At 39.9% G+C, this 21,650-nt stretch overlaps 1 non-coding gene across 1 annotated transcript; it reads left to right on the forward strand.

Moving 5' to 3' along the window:
- The first annotated feature begins 17,024 nt into the window (after window positions 1–17,024).
- LOC123919182 lies at window positions 17,025–17,131 on the forward strand. Its single transcript, XR_006813095.1, has one exon. It is a non-coding gene; the product is annotated as a small nucleolar RNA R71 (small nucleolar RNA).
- Window positions 17,132–21,650: the final 4,519 nt, after the last annotated feature.

The raw sequence follows: 21,650 nt of genomic DNA on the forward strand, positions 1-21,650 counted from the left end.
TTAGATAACATACTCAAAATATACAAGTGTAAGTAAATGGTACTTAAACACTCCTTCATAAAAACATGCATAATCATACATTATACATATACATCACCATCATTCATGCATATTCATATATCATGCATATACTTCATTTATCACCTAATCAATCATCCACAAAATACACCAAACATATAGTTTCACGTCGTCTCGGACAATACCAAAACATTAACAAATACATTGTTCAGATTATGGTCATGACGGACCCTGCGTTGTTCATTTTATAGTCATGACGGACTCTGCGTTGTTCATTTTATAGTCATGACGGACTCTGCATTGTTCATTTTATAGTCATGACGGACTCTGCTCCTCACATACGGATTAACAATCAACATTTACCAAGTATGTGTCAAACATCATTTATCATAAAATGCACACAAAATCCCTAATGCAATCTAATGCTTCACATTCATGTTATGTCCTCTAGACACCTCTAATGCATGTGGTACCATCGTCTTTATCAGAGTATCTCACCTCCGATATCCTTCTTTATCAAACAAATATAGTTCGATATCCTTCTTTATTGGACAAGCCAATATCCCTAAATATTCATGATGCATGCACTCAAAACTCATGAATATATTCATCAACAATTATGGCATATAGCCCATCAACAATAACGTGGAACACTATCCAACGTTCGTCTTTATTAAGATAATCAATACCTTAATATCCGTCTTTATCGAATAACATAATTCGATATACTTCTTTATTAGAATAACATACTCTAATATCCTTCTTTATTAAGTTGATTAACACCTTAATATACTTCTTTGACATTTAAACAAACATCATCAACACAATCAACAACAATTATATTCCACACATATAATCAACAACTATCATCACAATACAATTAATCATGGTTATAAACACCTAATTGCATGTTAGGATACCTCAAATCCATGTTACAAGTGCCTAATTGCACTTAAAACAACTATCAAAAAGTTGCTGTCACAGTGCTGTTCGCTGTAGCGAACAGGTAGCGAACAGGTAGCGAACACGTAGCGAACACGTAGCGAACACGTAGCGAACACGTTCGCTGTAGCGAACAGGTAGCGAACAGACACAGAGCCAAAATCCAATTAGCGAACAGGTAGCGAGCAGTCAGCGAACTATTCGCTAAGCGAACCCGTAGCGAAGGCCTCCTGTCAGGACAGTTCAAACCTTGCGATTTTCATCTCAAATCACCCAAAAATCCCATTTTTCATGTTATAAATCCCAAATATGTTCATATTCAAGTATAACAAGCATATCTAAACACAAAAGGACAGTTCATTTCACCGATCTACATCATAAACATCGAAAAAGTAGAGATTAAACACTTTTTCATCAAAACTCTCAAGAACACTAAGTTCTTGAGTTTAATCTTTCATACAACTCGTTTTTACCATAATTTTCGTTCATTAATCATGTTAAAAGCATGTTAAGCATATTAAGAACCTTAGGAACGATTTCCATCAAGAAAATCCGTTCTAAGCTAAAACGAAAATGGGGTGGAGGAAGTTCGGGTGAGGAGAAATCGACATTCTCCCCTTCCTCGAGTCACCCACGAATATGAAATCTACTCTCTTACCTGGATTCGAAGAAAACACGATGAAGATCTCGAATCCCTAGCTCCTCAAGCTCTCTCCTCTCCTCTTCACTCTCACAAGAACATGAGAAATGAAATGTTCTCTCTCCCTCTTGGGCTATATGGCGCCCCCTCACAAGTCCATAAGGCCCATTGGGCCTCAAGCCCAATTGGCTTGGCCCAACTCGCGTTAACTCTCACTAACTCGTGCGTTAACTAAAACTCTCGATAAATAACTTAAAGTTACTATCTTACTTAAAAACCACATCACCAAATAATTAAACACTTAAATAGTGAATAATAAATTTGGGTCGTTACAGTTTCTGATTAGGTGATTGTTAAAACAGAACTGAATACCCATAAGTTCTACTCCTACAGAGAGGGTGATCTGTGATAGTGGGGTATACAGGTCTAGGGCCCTAGCTATGATGGTGACAAAACCACCAGTACCTATGCGGCGAGTTTGGTCTTGGGTGAATTTGGCTAGGCTGTCAAGTAGGAAGGCTGCAACATTTAGTGGTCGACCTTGGGATCCACAGAACATTATGAAAAGTTCTTCCCTACTGACGGTTGTGACGTTGGGGGGTTTTCCGAAAAAGGTGTGAGCAATAATCATGTGGAAATATCTTATTGCCGGGTTATGGATGGCTGTGCTTAGTCTTTCATCAGGGGGTGAGTTAGGGTTGCTTGCTATGCTGCCCCAGTATTGTTGAAGCATGCTTTCCATATATGTATCATCTTGTATCTCAGTGAAAGCATCTGGGCCACAAGCTACTCCTAAGTACTCGGCTATCTCTTGGGTTGTAAGATGGTAGGTTTTTCCAAACAGTCTGAAACTAACTAGGCCTCCATGTGTGGAATTTCCACGAGTCGGCTCATACCTAAATGCACTTAGGAATTCTAAAGTAAGATTACGGTAGGTGGGTGGGTTGGAGAAGATGAAGCGGTCCCAACCTAGCTGGTTGATTAAGAACCTTACACTCTCAGAGATACCTAAAGCAACTAAGGCGTGATTGTCTGGAAAAACATGGAACGATGTCACTCGGTGGGAAAGGTCTTCGTAACGCTGCTTCTGTGTGGCGCTTCTGAACTTAACTATCATTTTGTCCTCCATTTCGTTTTTTTCTTTTTCTTTTTCTTAAAATTAATTCAGTATCTGCTATTTTCAGTAAGAGAAAACAATCATACAAGTTAGTGATGATCAACAACAAAAAAAAAATAAAAATAAAAATTGAAATTCCTGGCACACAGTGGACAGGTGTTGCTCAAGATGTAGCAACACTTGTCTGTTGTAGACAGATGTTGTCACAGGTGCGCCAACACTTGTCTATAAACAGAGTAAATAACATAAAACGATACAAACAGTAAAGTAAATAACACACGAGAGTTGTTAACCCAGTTCAGCCTAAAGCCTACTCTGGGGGATACCAATCCAGGAATGAAGTCCACTATCAGCAGTATTACTTCGAAGCTAAACTCACCCGTTTACAACTTCTCACTTAATCACTACCCAATGACCCTTCTACCTAGGAACTCCTAGATATGAGACCCCGTCCCAATTCCCACCTTAGCAACACAGACAGCGCTGCTATTCAATTTCACAAACACAACAGGTGGAGACACACTCCTAAAAACTAGGATTCACTCTTGCTTAAAAGCTTGCGAGTAAACCACACAACACAATAGAACAATCTCCGTACTTCAAAGCTTAGGAGAAGTTCACACTTACAACTCAATAACACTCAGGTCCTAAGCTTGCATCAATGAGACACAAGATAGGCTCACAATTAACACTCTAAAATCCCTAAAACACACGCTTTGTAAGAACACGATTTTAGATGCTTGAAACCATATGCTTGCCTTCGTATTTATAGTAGTAGAACGACTTGGGCTTCAAGACAAAATTAGGGCTTCTAGAATTGCGGCAGCAGTGATATATTTTTGAAAACAATAGTTATATTTTTGAAACCGCAAAAATATATTTTCCAAAAATATAATTCCTTTGGAAAATAAAACTAGGGTTTAGCTGCCTCATGAAACACATTAAACACGTGCGCCTTCCTCTGTAAGAAACCTTGAAATAATTCTTCAAACAGATCTTCAAAAGATTGAGTAGAAAATAATAACATCCAGCTGGCGCGCGCAGGAACAGGGTCAGGTGTTGTTCCAAAGTGTCACAACATTTGTCACAACACTTGGGGTCAGCACACTTGTCTCAACACTTGGCTCAAATATGTTTTTGCAAAATGTAGCCAACATACAAAAACCCAACAATCTCCCCCTTTGGCAAATTTTGGCTAAAACAATATTAGACCAGTATATAGAGAGATACAGTATTACTTTTCCTTCGAGTCAACATGAACACACAACTAAGAAAGAAAGTAACACATAATTAAAAACTACTTCCAGAAGAATTAAGTAGTATCAGAGGCAATGCAACAGCGGAACAAAACATCTAGCCTCATGGAACAACACAAGGGAGAAATAAACTCCCAATAGTAGATGCTTAGAAATAGGAGAAATAAACTCCTAATAGTTTAAGGCGCATTCCTTCAGTATAAGAACAACAGGGAAAAATAAATTTCCATAAGCATCTGAGAAAAATAAATTCTCAGTCATAGTGGATAGTGGACTCAATAGTCAGGTGCCATAACACTTGGCACAACATTTGTCATCAAACATATTCAGGCGATCAAGAGATAATATCACTCACACTCCCCCTGAATTCATGCATACACACACCAGATAGAGAAAGATAGAGAAAGAATATTCACTACTCCCCCTCAGTACATGCATATTACTTACACTCCCCCTCAATACGAGCATACGAACACTTGTCACACACACACACTACTCCCCCTTTTTAGCCACAATTTAGACAAACATCATGAATAGGAAATCATAGTGTACCAGAGCATAGAGAATATCAGTGTGCAGTTATTACAGACCATAGAGCACACACAGGTGCTAGAAATTTAGGGCCTTGCCCATAAAAGAAACACCAAGAAAAACAACAAAAGTACATCAGAAAAATCATAAGAAAAAACATCAGAGATCAGATTGAAGAACTTTCATCAGAGTCCTCCATCACATCCTCAGAACCATCCTCAGACTCACTAGCCTCTTCTCCTTCTTGTCCATTTGGCTCACCCTCAGCCATCTCAGCAGCTTCCTCAGCCTTGAGTGCCTCAATCACACGGTCTATTTTCAGCTTCCTGGCCTCAAGAGCTCTGCTAGTTTCAGTAAGATCAGCAATCATCTGTTTCCTTGAAAGTACACCAGCCTTGACAGATGTGCCAACACCTGCTGCAGCATTTGTCCCATCCAGCAGCCTCTGCTCAATCACCAACACCCCTTTCCTTTTACAAGGAACATCAGTACTCCTTAGTATATCTGGGTGTTGCTCAAGAATGATATTGCATAGCAGAGTAGGGAGAGCAACTGGCTTCTCAACAGCATAAGTCAGGGCATGGCTTAAAGTTTCTTGAAAGAAATAAGCTCCATAGTCAAAATTGGCTTTTGTGCCCACAGCATAGATGAACCTACCCAATCCTCTTGCCACATCTCCTGAGTGGGTTGTAGGCACCCAATTATGGGCAGCAATCCTATTTAAAACAGCATAAAATGGAGAGAGGGAAGTTGCAGACAACTTAGCCTTGCTTGGCCATACTTTAATTCTTCCACCAGTGAGGACTTTGCAGACCTCATTATCTGTGGCTTTTAGAGGAACCACTTCATCAGAACTTCTTTGGAGATATTGGTTTATCACAATAGGTGAGAAATTCACACACTTTCCACGTACAAATACCTGCCTGTACTCAGGACTTGCTGGGTCATTACAGTTTGCAGCCACATTAATCAAAAATTCCTTGACAAGCCTGTCATAGCACTTGTCCAGACCAACCACTGTTTTCATCAAACCTGCATACTCAAGAGCTTCAACAACAAGAGGACATTCAAGAATATCATTCTTTAAATTCCTTTCCAGAGCTAACCTCCTGTGATACACAAACTTCCATCTTGCAGACCCATTTTCCAGATGGAATGAAACATTATCCAAAGGAGCATAGGGAACAGTTTGAGGGATCTTCTTCCTTCCTATACTCTTCCTGGATGTGCTGCCAGATGCAGCAACATCTGTCTCTGGCTCAAACTCAGAATCACTTGTTGGTGGAGCTTTCCTTTTTCTAGTCTCAGTTCTAGGAACCACCTTACTTACAGGTTTTGGAGGTCCATACACAGGCTTTTTACCAGTAGCCTTTCCAGCCTTAGAGGGTTTGGGTGTTTGGACAGGTGTACTAGCAGTCTCTACAGCTTTACCAGCCCTACTTCTAGTCCTCCTAGCCACACTAGCTTCAGAATGTGCAGGAATAGTCTTATCACTAGCTGTAGTTTCATTTTCATTAACTATTATTACCTCAGGAGTTTCATTCACAACTTTATCAGAACCAGCTTCTTTATCAGTATCCTTAGGTGGGGGACTCTCATCAGACTCAGAATAGTCCACAAGGTTCTCTTGTGCCAAAGATGTGGTAACATCTGGCACCACTTTTGGCGCAGCGCCATGTGTTGCAACACTTGGCGCAACATGAGTCTCAGGAGCAGTTTTCTTAATGGACTCATCAGCAACATCATTATTGGTCTCAGTAGAAGCACCAATATTATCATCAACAGCAACAGGGGAGTTAGGAACACTTTTCCCCAAATTTTCAGACACAGTAGGTTTCTCTAAACCTAGGTTTTCAACAGAATTTGGAACATCAGAGTTTTGATTAAGTGAGTTCTTACCAGATGTGTCAACATCGTCCTCTGCAGCTCTTACGACAGGAGTAGCAACACCACTCGATGGAAGTGGATCAACATGCAGTTCAGACATTGTAAAACTTCTCCTTGATTCAGACTTCGATTTCTTGCTCTTACGCTTTGAACTTTTAATTGCAGCAGGAGAGGAAGGATTTGTATTCGTTCGCGATGACTTATCCTTCTTTGCCACGGATTTTCTCCTTATCTTTGGACTTGTGGCAGGTATGGTGTTGAGAGGAATCGCATTTATCGCCACTTGTGGTGACGGAACATCTTCATTCTTCGTTGGTGAGGATTTTCCAGAATCAGTCATGATTATTGAGTGAGATTTTCTAAGAAGGGTTAAGATTAAAACAGAGTTGATGAAGAAGTTGGAGAGATTTTGATCGAGAGAAGATGCAGTTCTGTTTGTGTTTGAAACGAACACAAGAAGTTGAGCAGTTGGTTGCGTGTTTTGGGAATAGAATAAATGTTGTAATGATTTCCCTTTGTAAACGTGCAGAGAGTGTAGGAGGGAAGATAAAGTAACTGTTGTACACTCTCCTTGCAATAACTGCTATTGATTTTCAAAAAGGCAAATTCCCAATTTGCCCCTCAATTTTTCAAATTGACTTGCGTCCAAAGCTTTAGTAAAAATATCTGCTAATTGTTCTTCAGATGCAATGTGCTCAAGTGTAACAATTTTTTCTTCTCTTACAAACAGGGTTTTATCATTACCACCCTTCTTGTATCCATGGCTGACAAGAAATTCAGTCAATCTTTCATACCATGCTCTAGGAGCTTGTTTCAATCCATAAAGTGCTTTCTTTAGTTTGTAAACATGGTTAGGAAAGCTTGGATCTACAAACCCTTTTGGTTGCTCAACATATACCTCTTCATTTAGATAGCCATTTAGGAATGCACTTTTTACATCCATTTGATATAGCTTGAATTTCAAAATGCATGCCACAGCCAAGAGTAATCTTATGGACTCCAAGCGAGCAACTGGAGCAAAAGTCTCATCAAAATCTACTCCTTCTATCTGGGTGTATCCTTGTGCTACAAGTCTGGCTTTATTTCTAGTAATATCACCATTTTCATCAGTTTTGTTCTTGTACACCCACTTTGTACCAATAACATTTATACCATCTGGTCTAGGTACTAGATCCCATACCTCACTTCTTTTGAACTGAGTTAGTTCCTCCTGCATAGCATTGATCCAGTATTCATCAGTCAAAGCTTCTTTAACATTCTTTGGTTCAATCTTTGATATGAAGCATGAATTGGAGATTGCTTCTTTTGATCTTCTTGTTGCAATTCCTTGATTTGGATTTCCAATGACAAGTTCCAGAGGATGATTCTTCTGTGTTCTAGTAGATGGTCCCTTGTTTGGTCTAGGAACCTCTGTAGTAGACTCAGAATGTTGGTCAGGTTCAGGTTCAGTTTGATCATCATCAGGTGTTGGGACAGGTGTTATGACATCTGTCTCTTCAGCTGGATCTGCACTTGTTGTATCACTGTCATCAACAACAACATTAATTGATTCCATCATAGTTCTTGTTCTGGAGTTAAAAACCCTGTACGCTCTGCTGTTGGTTGAGTAACCTAAAAATATCCCCTCATCACTTTTGGGATCCAATTTTCTCCTAGGTTCTCTATCTGCCAGAATATAACATTTTGACCCAAACACATGGAAGTACTTCACAGTAGGCTTCCTATTCTTCCATAGTTCATACAATGTTGTAGCAGTACCTTTCCTTAATGTTACTCTATTGTGAATGTAACATGCTGTATTCATGGCTTCAGCCCAGAACTTGTAAGGAACATTTTTGGCATGCAACATTACTCTAGCAGATTCCTGTAAGGTTCTATTCTTTCTTTCAACCACACCATTTTGTTGAGGTGTAATTGGTGAAGAGAATTCATGAATTATTCCTTCAGCAGCACAAAAATCAGCAAATTTAGAGTTTTCAAATTCCTTACCATGGTCACTTCTGATTCTTACAATACCACAGTCTTTCTCTTTTTGAAGTTGTACACAAAGATTTTTGAATTCTTCAAAAGTCTCAGATTTTTCCCTAATGAAATTCACCCAAGTATACCTAGAGAAGTCATCAACAATAACAAGAACATATTTCTTACCTCCGAGACTCTCAACTTGTATGGGCCCCATCAGATCCATATGTAGTAACTCAAGAACTTTAGAGGTGGACAAGTGTTGCAACTTTTGGTGCGACACTTTGGTTTGCTTCCCAATCTGACATTCACCACAAATATTGCCTTCCTGTATCTGTAAGATTGGTAGTCCTCTGACCGCTTCTTCTGATATGACTCTCTTCATGCTCTTCAGGTTAAGGTGTCCTAATTTTTGATGCCACAGCTTAACCTCTTCATTTTTAGTTAAGAGACATGTAGATACATTACCTTCTTCAAGAGGGATCCACAAGTAGCAGTTGTCTTTTGATCTAACACCCCTCATAAGGATGTCTCCTTCATTATTGCTGACCAGACATTCATTTTTTGTAAAGTTGACTTTCATGCCTTGATCACATAGTTGGCTTATACTGATTAGATTGGCAGTTAGTCCTTTTACAAGGAGAACATTTTCAAGTTTTGGTAGACCATGGTCAATAAGTCTTCCAATACCTTTGATTTCCCCCTTTGCTCCATCTCCAAATGTCACAAAACTTGTGGCATAAGATTTTACTTCCTTTAAATATTTTTCAACACCAGTCATGTGTCTGGAACAGCCACTATCGAAGTACCAATCTTCTTTTGATGATGCTCTGAGAGATGTATGGGCAATCAAACTTTTCCCACTGCTTTCAGCTGTATACTCCTTGGTATTGGTTGCATCATCTTTTTGCTTCCATTCCATCTTTGTTTTAGTGATGGATTGATCAGGTTCTTGTGGAATTTCACTTGGATAACCATACAGTTTGTAGCAATAAGGCCTTATGTGCCCCTTTCTTCCACAGTGATGACATCTCCATGAATGGTACCTGCTTCTTGGTCTAGGTATAAACCTAGGTCTCTGCCATCTTTGCTGATGTGGTGCCACATGTGGCAACACTTGTCTCTGCTGTCTAGGAGACAGGTGTGGCGACATCCTGTCATGCATTTTTGGAGACGGTTGTTTACTCAACTCAGGCAAAAATTTCCCTTCTTTGTTGTAATCCATAATTCTATTAACATTTTTGTATTCATACCCAATGCCTGTTTTGGATCTACTAGGGGCAGGCAAAGTTTCCAGGATTTCATCTAGATCACTTCCTTTGAATAGCCTAAGAACATGCTTCTTTAAATTCTCAAGATGAGAGTTTAATTCAGTTACCTCTTCATTCAGATGGGCTATCTCAGTCAGTTGTTTGATCTTGTCAGCTTCTAAGTTGATGATAGTTGCCTTCTGTTGCTCAATGATCTTTAAACTATCTTCCCATTTAGTACCAAATTCAGAGATTCTTGACAAATTAGCAGCTTTCTCAGTTTGCAACTTAGTGATTGTCTCTTTTTGCTCTTCAGAGACTCTGCAGACTTCTGCACTCTTCAGACACAGCTTTTTATATGATTCAGCAAGCTCATCAAAGGTTAGTTCTTCTTCACATGATTCAGTGTCAGATGTGCAAACACTTGTCAATACATGTATAGCTTTTGCAGTATCGGCTTCTCCTTCAGAATCTTCATCTGACCAAGTTACAGTTAACCCCTTCTTTTGTTTCTTCAGAAAGGTTCCACATTCACTTCTGATGTGACCAAACCCCTCACATTCATGGCATTGAACACCTTTATTTGGAGCTGATTTCTCATCTGTTACAGGTTTTCTGAAATTCCTGTAAGTGTTGCGACCAATGTCAGCTGCACCTGTCTTAGAGCGTTTGTCCATTCTCTTTAGCACCTTATTAAATTGTTTTCCCAGAAGAACCATTGCATCAGAGATGCTTTGTTCAGATTCTGTGTCACTCAGTTGATCTTCTTCCTCAGCATTTGAAACAAAAGCAATACTTTTGTTTTTCTTATCCATCTTTTCATTTGTGGCTACCTCATAGGTTTGTAGTGAACCAACTAGTTCATCTAGCTTCATATCTGTGATATCCTTTGCTTCTTCTATAGCTGTGACTTTCATGTCAAACTTCTTAGGTAGAGACCTAAGCATTTTTCTTACCAGCTTTTCTTCAGGTATCTTTTCACCCAAGGCATCAAATTGATTGTCAAAATCAAGTATGGTCATGTGAAAATCCTGAATGGTTTCATCATCATTCATTCTTAGATTCTCAAACTTAGTTGTTAGGAGTTGAAGTTTTGACATCTTCACTTTAGAGGTACCTTCATGAACAGTCTCAAGAATTGTCCAAGCTTCCTTAGCACAGACACACTTTTTGATGAGTCTGAATATGTGCTTGTCAACACCATTATATAGCGCATATAATGCTTTTGAGTTTGCAAGAGCAAGCTCATCTTCTTCTTTGGACCATTCTTCAGCAGATTTCAACTCAAGAGTTGGTTTACCATCTTTGTCCATCTTCACAGGTGGAGTCCATCCTCTCAGAATTGCCTTCCATGTCTTGCTATCAATTTGTTTTAGAAAGGCCATCATGCGGGACTTCCAATAGTCATAGTTTGAAGCGCCAACCAAGAGAGGTGGTCTGGTAACAAAACCTCCTTTGTCCATCCTTGCCAGAAACGATTTCCCTGGAGCTCACCCTAAAATTCAGAACAGGGTGCCTGCTCTGATGCCAATTGAAATTCCTGGCACACAGTGGACAGGTGTTGCTCAAGATGTAGCAACACTTGTCTGTTGTAGACAGATGTTGTCACAGGTGCGCCAACACTTGTCTATAAACAGAGTAAATAACATAAAACGATACAAACAGTAAAGTAAATAACACACGAGAGTTGTTAACCCAGTTCAGCCTAAAGCCTACTCTGGGGGATACCAATCCAGGAATGAAGTCCACTATCAGCAGTATTACTTCGAAGCTAAACTCACCCGTTTACAACTTCTCACTTAATCACTACCCAATGACCCTTCTACCTAGGAACTCCTAGATATGAGACCCCGTCCCAATTCCCACCTTAGCAACACAGACAGCGCTGCTATTCAATTTCACAAACACAACAGGTGGAGACACACTCCTAAAAACTAGGATTCACTCTTGCTTAAAAGCTTGCGAGTAAACCACACAACACAATAGAACAATCTCCGTACTTCAAAGCTTAGGAGAAGTTCACACTTACAACTCAATAACACTCAGGTCCTAAGCTTGCATCAATGAGACACAAGATAGGCTCACAATTAACACTCTAAAATCCCTAAAACACACGCTTTGTAAGAACACGATTTTAGATGCTTGAAACCATATGCTTGCCTTCGTATTTATAGTAGTAGAACGACTTGGGCTTCAAGACAAAATTAGGGCTTCTAGAATTGCGGCAGCAGTGATATATTTTTGAAAACAATAGTTATATTTTTGAAACCGCAAAAATATATTTTCCAAAAATATAATTCCTTTGGAAAATAAAACTAGGGTTTAGCTGCCTCATGAAACACATTAAACACGTGCGCCTTCCTCTGTAAGAAACCTTGAAATAATTCTTCAAACAGATCTTCAAAAGATTGAGTAGAAAATAATAACATCCAGCTGGCGCGCGCAGGAACAGGGTCAGGTGTTGTTCCAAAGTGTCACAACATTTGTCACAACACTTGGGGTCAGCACACTTGTCTCAACACTTGGCTCAAATATGTTTTTGCAAAATGTAGCCAACATACAAAAACCCAACAAAAATAAAGCATATGAAAAATGGAAAATACACATATGGGTTGCCTCCCATACAGCGCTTCGTTTAATGTCGGTAGCTCGACAGTGATCCGGTCAACGTCTAGGTTTCAGGTGGGAGATCATCTAACTTTAAACTTGAGTAGTGATCTCCGTCATTGGGGAAATAGTAGCGTTTTAAACGCTGTCCATTAACAATGAATGTTGCGTTTGATTTACTCTTGATTTCTACGGCCCCATTTTTAAAGACTTTAGTTATTTTAAACGGTCCTGACCATCTGGAACGAAGTTTTCCAGGAAATAGCCTTAGCCTAGAGTTGAAGAGGAGTACGAGTTCTCCTTCCTTGAATTCTTTCCTTAGTATGTGCCCGTCATGCCATTTTTTAGTTCTTTCTTTATAAATCTTGGCATTTTCGTAAGCATCTAGCCTAAGTTCATCTAGCTCGTTTAGTTCTAGCATTCTTTTTGCTCCGGCAGCCTGATAGTCCGTGTTAAGATTTTTAATTGCCCAATAGGCTCTATGTTCTAATTCTACCGGCAAATGGCAAGATTTTCCGTAGATGAGTTTAAATGGAGTTGTCCCTATGGGTGTCTTATAGGCGGTTCGATATGCCCAAAGTGCATCATCCAGTTTGGTGGCCCAATCCTTTCTAGAAGTGGATACGGTTTTTTCTAGGATTATTTTGATTTCTCTATTAGAGATCTCTACTTGGCCACTTGTTTGTGGGTGATATGGGGTTGCAATTCTATGTCTCACTCCATATTTTCTTAATAAGTTTTCTAACTGTTTGGATATAAAGTGAGAGCCGCCGTCGCTTATGACTAACCGGCGGACTCCAAATCTAGGGAAAATAATTTTCTTAAACAACTTAACGACTACTCGTGTATCATTAGTGGGAGAGGCGATTGCCTCTATCCATTTTGACACGTAATCTACTGCTACGAGTATGAACTTGTTACCTGATGAGGATGGAAAGGGTCCCATAAAATCTATACCCCAAACGTCGAAGATTTCTACTTCAAGGATGTTTGTGAGTGGCATTTCGTTTCTTCTTGAGATGTTTCCCGTACGCTGACATTGGTCGCATTTTGCAATAAACGCGTGAACATCTCTAAAAAGGTTAGGCCAATAGAGACCGGCTTGTAGGAATTTATAAGCGGTTTTAGAAGTGCTTGCATGCCCTCCATAAGGTGAGGCGTGACAATGGGTAATGACACTTTCCATTTCTTCTTCCGGGACGCATCGACGAAAAATTCCGTCGGCGCCTCTTTTAAATAAAAGGGGCTCATCCCAATAAAATTGTTTAACATCATGGAAAAATTTCTTCTTTTGTTGATAAGATAATTCAGGTGGCATTATTCCGGCAGCTATGTAGTTAACATAATCAGCGTACCAGGGGGCTGTAGTTTGGACTAGAATGGTTTCTATTTTCTCATCGTGAGCTTTTTCTTTGTTGAAGGAAAAATCTAATTGGGCGATCAGTCTATCACAAGGGAAGTCATCGTTAATTGGGATATGTTCTTCCCTAATATCATCTATTCTAGACAGGTGGTCTGCTACCGTATTTTCTATGCCTTTCTTGTCTTTGATTTCTAGGTCGAACTCTTGTAGCAGCAGTATCCATCTTAGAAGTCTTGGTTTTGCATCTTTCTTACTCATAAGATATCGGATTGCTGCGTGATCGGTGTAAATGATGATTTTAGATCCTACCAAATATGAGCGGAATTTGTCGATTGCAAATACGACAGCTAAGAGTTCTTTTTCGGTGGTAGCATAGTTTAGTTGTGCCGCGTCTAGAGTTCTACTTGCATAGTAGATAGCGTGTAGCTTTTTATCCTTTCTTTGTCCTAGAACGGCTCCTATGGCGTAATCGCTGGCGTCACACATAATCTCGAATGGTTCACTCCAATCAGGAGGTTGCATTATAGGTGCGGAAATGAAGGCTTGCTTGAGGTGTTGGAATGCTTCCATACATTTGTCGTCGAAGATGAATTCGGCGTCTTTCATTAAAAGGCCTGTTAAGGGTTTAGTTATTTTAGAGAAGTCTTTTATGAATCTACGATAAAAACCTGCGTGTCCTAAAAAACTTCTTATGTCCCTAATGGTTTTTGGAGGTTGAAGGTTTTCTATTACTTCAATTTTAGCTTTGTCCACTTCTATTCCTCTATTAGAAACTATATGTCCTAAGACTAGTCCTTCACGAACCATGAAATGACATTTCTCCCAATTGAGTACTAGGTTGACTTTAACACATCTTTGTAATACCAATTCTAAATTAGCGAGACATCCTTCAAAACTTTCCCCATACACAGAAAAATCATCCATGAATACTTCCATGATATTGTTTATAAAATCTGCGAATATCGCCATCATACATCGTTGGAAGGTTGCAGGGGCGTTACATAATCCAAAAGGCATACGTCTATAGGCAAAGGTACCTACAGGGCATGTGAAGGTGGTCTTTTCTTGGTCGTCGGGGTGTATCGGGATTTGGAAAAATCCAGAGTATCCGTCTAAATAACAAAAATAGGAGTGTTTAGCTAGACGCTCGAGCATTTGGTCAATGAACGGTAAAGGAAAATGATCTTTCCGAGTGGCTTTGTTTAATTTTCTATAGTCGATGCACATTCTATATCCTGATTCCACTCGCTTAGGTACAGATTCTCCCTTCTCGTTTTTGACAACTGTTAGTCCTCCCTTCTTTGGTACTACATGAACAGGGCTGACCCACTTGCTATCAGATATTTGATATATTATGCCCGCGTCTAAGAGTTTCAGCACTTCTTTCTTAACTACTTCGCTTAAGATAGGGTTTATCCTTCTTTGGTGTTCTCTCGAAGCCTTTGCATCTTCCTCTAATAAGATTCGGTGCATGCACACAGAGGGACTAATTCCCTTTAAGTCTGAGATGTTGTAACCTAAGGCAGAGGGATATTTTCTTAAGACATCTAATAATTTTTCTGTTTCTATCGGGTCTAGGTCAGCGTTCACTATGACTGGGCGACTCAGATTTTCGTCTAGATATTCGTACCTAAGGTTCTTGGGTAATGGTTTGAGTTCTAGTGAGGATTGTTTAGGTTCAGGCGCGAGATTAGGTGCGAGCGGTGGATCTTTTATTGAACTATTGTCTACATCTATAGGATGTTTTAGGATCTCCGCTTCGTGAGGTAATTCTTTCTCTATTTCTTTGACACACTCATCAATTATGTCTATGGCATAGCAAGTGTCTTCGACAGCTGGTGTTTGCATGAATTTAGAAAGAATAAATTCAATTTTCTCTTCGCCTACTTCTAGTGTAAGTTTTCCTCGCTTAACGTCTATTATTGCTCCTGCAGTGGCTAGGAATGGTCTTCCTAAAAGGATTGGAATACATGAATCTTCCGTAATGTCCATTACTACAAAGTCGGTAGGGATATAAAGTTGGCCGATTTTTACTGGAATATTTTCTAGGATACCTACAGGGTATTTAACTGAACAGTCTGCTAGTTGAAGAGACATCCTAGTAGGTTTTAGATCACTCAATTTTAACTTTTTGCTGATTGAGAGGGGCATGAGACTAACACTTGCTCCTAAGTCGCATAGTGCCTTATCTATTACGTAGTTGCCTATTACGCAGGGAATTGAAAAACTTCCTGGGTCCTTAAGTTTAGGTGGCATTTTGTTTTGGAATATGGCACTGCATTCTTCGGTAAGTGCGACTGTACTATCCTCATCTAATTTCCTCTTGTTTGATAGAATTTCTTTAAGAAATTTTGAGTATGTTGGCATTTGCGTTATTGCTTCTGAGAAAGGTATGGTTATGTTTAGTTGCTTCAGAAGTTCTACAAATTTCTTAAAATGTCCTTCAGTTTTAGTCTTAGCTAATCTTTGAGGAAAAGGGATAGGTGTTTTGTAAACAGGTGGTGCAGCAGGTGTAAGCTTTTTGGTTGTCCCCTCCTTATCTCCTAATTGGGGATTTTCGGATTCTCTCTCAGGCTCTTTTGGTGGTTCACTACTCTCGGCTCCCTTGTTGGTTATCTTAGCGCTTTCTGAGTTTTTTACTCCAGAATCAGGTGGTCCTTGCAACTCCTTTCCACTTCTAGTGATTATAGCATGTATGGCATTCGCATGCCCTTTTGGGTTAGGCTCGGGTTGTCCTGGAAATGTGCCAGCTGGGGCGGCAATAGTTGCTTGTTGTTGTGCCACCTGGGAAATCTGTGTTTCTAGCATTTTGTTATGGGTGGCTAGGGCATCTACCTTAGTTGCTAATTGTTTTACCAATTCATTAGTGTGAATGTTTTGGTTTAAGAATTTTTCCATCATAATATCGAGGTTAGACTTCCTTGGTGGATAAGGTGCGGCTGGTTGTGCTCCTTGCTTTTGGTAACCTGGAGGTGCTTGAGTAGGATTGAGTGTATTATTGTTCCTATAAGATAAGTTAGGATGGTTCTTATAGCCAGGATTATAGTTATTGGACAGAGCGACATAATGCACTTGGTCGAGTCCGGCTAATATAGAACAATCAGATGGTACGTGACCAGGGATTCCACATACTTCGCAATTTGGTTGGATTGCAGCTACGGTGGATGTGGTTGGCAGGGTTAAACTCTCCAACTTTTGAGTAAGGGCTTCTACTTTGGCGTTGACATGGTCTATGCCACTTACTTCGTATATACCGCCTTTTGTTTGGGATTTCTCTATAGCAGCGCGTTCGCTTCCCCATTGATAATGGTTTTGGGCCATGTTTTCTATAAGCTGGGTGGCTTCTTGGTATGGTTTATCCATCAGTGCTCCACCGGCGGCTGCATCTATGGTTAGTCTAGTGTTATAAAGCAGCCCATTATAGAAGGTATGGATTATGAGCCATTGTTCTAGACCGTGGTGTGGACAGAGTCTCATCATGTCCTTGTATCTTTCCCATGCTTCGAAAAGTGATTCTCCTTCTTTTTGCCTAAATCCGTTGATTTGGGCTCTTAGCATAGCTGTCTTACTTGGCGGGAAATATCTAGCCAAGAATTGTTTCTTCAATTCGTTCCATGTAGTGATGGAGTTCGAAGGTAGAGCTTGGAGCCAAGCTCTAGCTCTATCTCTTAAAGAAAACGGGAAAAGACGGAGTCGTATTGCTTTGGGTTCGACACCATTGGCTTTGATCGTGTCTGCGTACTGCACAAACACTGATAAATGGAGGTTAGGATCCTCCGTAGGGGAACCAGAGAACTGGTTTTGTTGCACGATTTGCAACAAAGCGGGTTTCAACTCGAAGTTTCTTGCTTCGATGTTAGGGGGCGCGATGCTCGAATGCGGTTCTTCTTCGGAAGGAACGGCGTAGTCCCTAAGAGGACGTGCGTTGTTAGCCATGGGTAAGAGGTTTTGAAGTTCGCGGATTCGACGTTTAAAATGAATAAAACGTTTTATTTCGGGTATAGGTTGTTGTAATGGTTCCTCGGAGTTACGAGTATTGGACATACAACCTAAGAAAAAGGGTTTAAGGGTTTGCCTTAATCGTTACGGATTAAAAACTGTATAGCGAAAATTTGACTAAATTAGTCCCCGGCAACGGCGCCAAAAACTTGTTGCGATTTTTCTGCAAGTGCACAAATGTATCGTGTAGTTATAAAAGATTATCGATCCCACAGAGACTATTCTTCAATATTTCGCTAATGTTTTTAATATAGTGTAAGGTTAAGGCTGAATATTAATTGGATAAGGCGTTTTAGATAATTAATTAAACTGTATAAAATATTATTAAACTAACCGGAATGTGAATTAAGTTGCTTCAATGGATTCGGTAATTAAACTGCGTTTTGAAATAATGTTACTTTTTAATAAACTGAAATTGATTAAAAGATACGCGTCTCACACTCTCGCGCTATTGAGTAATATCGTATAGATATAAAATAAATGTTTCACTTTCGCTCTCGCACTTACTTATAAAAATACTTTTTTGAAAATCAATTCAATTTAATTAAAAAGATCTAGTTTTCTCAAAACTGTATTAGTTTAAAAATATAGATCTCACGATGTCGCGCTATTGAACTGATATTATATTTAAATAAATCAACGCTTCACTCTCGCTCTCGCATTTATTTATAAAAATATTTTTTGAAAACTAATAAGATTTAATTAACTTTAAAGAGCTGTCGCGGTGTTTAAAGTTAATGTCCAGTTTTTACTATCCGGTACAAATCTCACACTGTCGCGCTATTGATTCATACCTTTGTTAATTTTCACTGTCGTGCAAAATTATTTAATTAAATTAAAAACCGAAACAGAAAACTGAATTAAAAAATAAATTCACAATTTAACCACCGAACCCAATTTGGCTTACTAATTCACATTCCAGTCGTAAAGATTTAGCTAGACATAATTATAGATGAAGACATCATAAAATAATAAATAACCATATTAAACAAAAACATCACAGAGTAGAATACGAGGAACAATAAAATTGAAACCATGCAATTCAAATTTAAACTGAATTAAAACTTACAGAATGTCAATAACACAAGTACTGGAACAAGAATTGAAACTGGAAATTACACCTCAAATGCTTTGAATGCTTAAACACTTAAAATCTAAAAATTAATTTGCTCTGAACTCTGTAAAATATGGCGTTTTTAAAACAGAGTTAGACTCTCTTATTTATAGGCGAACGTTTGCAACAGCTTTTCCTCCAATTCATTCGGGATTCAGTTGAGAATCGTGTGGCGTAAGAGTAGGAATGGATGATCGTGACGAACTTCTCTCTAAAAAAATAGGAACGGCCAGCGCCTTTTTTGTTGTGACTGGTACCTTGTTGCTTAGTGGCTGGCGCCACTTGCTTAGTGTAAATGTGCCAAGCTGGCGCCTTGTGACTCATGGCCAGCACTTTATAACTCAAGGCCAGCACCTTATGAGTCACGGCCAGCACCTTATGAGTCAAGGCCAGCGCCTTGTGTTGTGTGGCTTGTGCCTTTTCAAGGCCAACGCCTTACACAAGGTGGCTAGCGCCACTTTTTGATGATAGTTGCCTTGTTTCTTTGATATTTTGCTCATTCTTGGTGCATCTGTAGTTTCATAAAAAAAACAATAATTATTTTATTTTATTAGCATAAATTAGACAAAATATTAAAATACTTAGGGAAATAATATTAATAAAATAGTGCATTTTTCGGTGTTATCAGATAATACTGACTTCAATGGCTCCCCTGGTACGTGATGCAAATTAGCGTGTCTTTGGCATTTATCGCAGTTTCTCACATACATGGCGGTATCATCGTGTATATCCGGCCAATAAAAACCTGCCCTTAATATTTTTCCTGCTAAAGCCCGTGAACCGATTTGGCTGCCACACGAACCCTCATGTACTTCAGACATAATGTGTTTTGCTTCTTCATTACTAACGCATAGAAGGAGGGGGGATGCAAATCCCCTTTTGTATAGCCTATCTCCTACCATAGAATACCATGCCGCCATCTTTTTCAATTTGAACGCCTTTTCCTTTTCTTTTGGGAGTTCATCCTTTTGGAGGTATCGGATAATGGGCGATCTCCAATCTTCCTCCTCTATCACCATCATTAAATCTTCTCCGCCAATGCTGGGAGTTTTGATCGTTTCTTGGATAACGGTTCTATGGCTCCCCGGTTTTTTTGTGCTCGCCAGTTTTGATAGTAGATCTGCTCTCATGTTTTGTTCGCGAGGAACATAAACTAATTCGAACGAGTCAAAGTGTTTAGCTAGACTTTGCACTCCCTCCACGTATTTGATTAACTGTGGCTCTTTCGTTTGAAACTTTCCTGACACTTGGTTGGTTACCAGTTGGGAATCACTCATGGCTTTCAACTCCTTCACTTCCATGTCTTTTGCTAACTTCATTCCCGCTATCAAGGCTTCGTATTCAGCCTGGTTGTTGCTGGCTTTGAAGGCGAAACGTAATGATTGTTCTATCATAACGTCATCTGGTCCTTCCAACACTACTCCGGCTCCACTTCCCCGTACGTTGGAGGCTCCGTCTACTGAGAGGGTCCAAGGCGAAGCTTTCTCGGTTGTTGGCGGGGTAGACATTTCTAATACAAAGTCAGCCAGTCTTTGCGACTTGATGGCCCCTCTGGGTGAGAAAGTGATATCAAATTCTGACAATTCGACGGACCATGCTACCATCCTTCCTGCTAGGTCTGGCTTTCTGAGGACGTTCTTGATAGGGTAATCTGTTCTAACAACTATCTTGTGGCTTTAAAAGTATTGTCTTAATTTTCTAGCTGTGACAACCACCGCAAGAGATAACCTCTCTATCCTCTGATATCTTGTTTCTGCTCCTCTAAGGGTTCTACTTACAAAATATATAGGCTTTTCTTCGCCCTCTACTTCCTGAACCAGAGCTGAACTTAAGGCTCTATCCGAAACTGCAAGATAAAGGTAAAGGGTATTACCTGGTAATGGGCGCGTCAAGATGGGCGGCGATGCTAAGAATTCCTTTAGTTGTCTGAAGGCTTCTTCACATTCGGGCGTCCAGGAGAATCTTTCATTTTTCCTAAGAGATGCGAAGAAGTGGAAACCTTTTTCGCCCGCGCATGATAAGAATCTGGATAATGCCGCTATTCTGCCTGCCAATGTTTGGACCTCTTTCACGGATGTAGGGCTTCTCATGTCTATGATGGCTTGACATTTTTCTGGGTTGGCTTCTATTCCTCTGCTGGTGAGCATGAAACCTAGGAATTTTCCTGCTTGCACCCCGAAGGAACATTTCGCTGGGTTTAACCTCATGTTGTACTTTCTTACTGATCCCAGGATGTCCAAAAGATCTTCGTCATGGCGATTTTTTTCGGAAGTTTTTACTACCATGTCGTCAATGTACACTTCTAGGTTCTTTCCTATTTGCTCAGAGAAGACCCTGTCCGTCAACCTTTGGTATGTTGCTCCCGCATTCTTCAACCCAAAAGGCATGACGTTGTAAAAATAATTGCAGGTATTTGACATAAAGGCTGTATGGCAGGCGTCAGTGGGGTTCATCTTTATTTGATTATACCCGGAGTAGGCGTCCATGAAGCTCAACATCTTGCATCCTGAAGCGCCATCAATCAACCTGTCTATGTTGGGCAAAGGATATGGGTCTTTAGGACATGCCTTGTTTAGATCTGTGAAATCCACGCACATTCTCCACTTTCCGTTGGCTTTTTTTACCATGACGACATTTGCCAACCACGAGGGATATTTTATTTCTTCAATGAATCCAGCCTCCTTTAGTTTCTCTACTTCCTCCGCTATTGCAGTTCGCCTTTCTTCTCCAACCTTCCTTTTTCTTTGGGAGACTGGTTTTGTGCTGAGCGATATCGACAGTTTATGGGTGATTACCCCTTCATCTATCCCTGGCATATCTGAGGGCTTCCATGCAAATAGATCAGCGTTATCTTTCAGGATTATGATGATTCTTCTTCTCTCCTGGTCGGACAACGTCGTTCCGAGACTGGTTGTCTGGTGTGGCTGCTCGCCAATTTGGACTTGCTCTAGGTCTTCTATAGGG

This window comes from Trifolium pratense, linkage group LG3 (assembly GCF_020283565.1).
Source record: "Trifolium pratense cultivar HEN17-A07 linkage group LG3, ARS_RC_1.1, whole genome shotgun sequence".
In the NCBI taxonomy this organism is placed as follows: domain Eukaryota; kingdom Viridiplantae; phylum Streptophyta; class Magnoliopsida; order Fabales; family Fabaceae; genus Trifolium; species Trifolium pratense.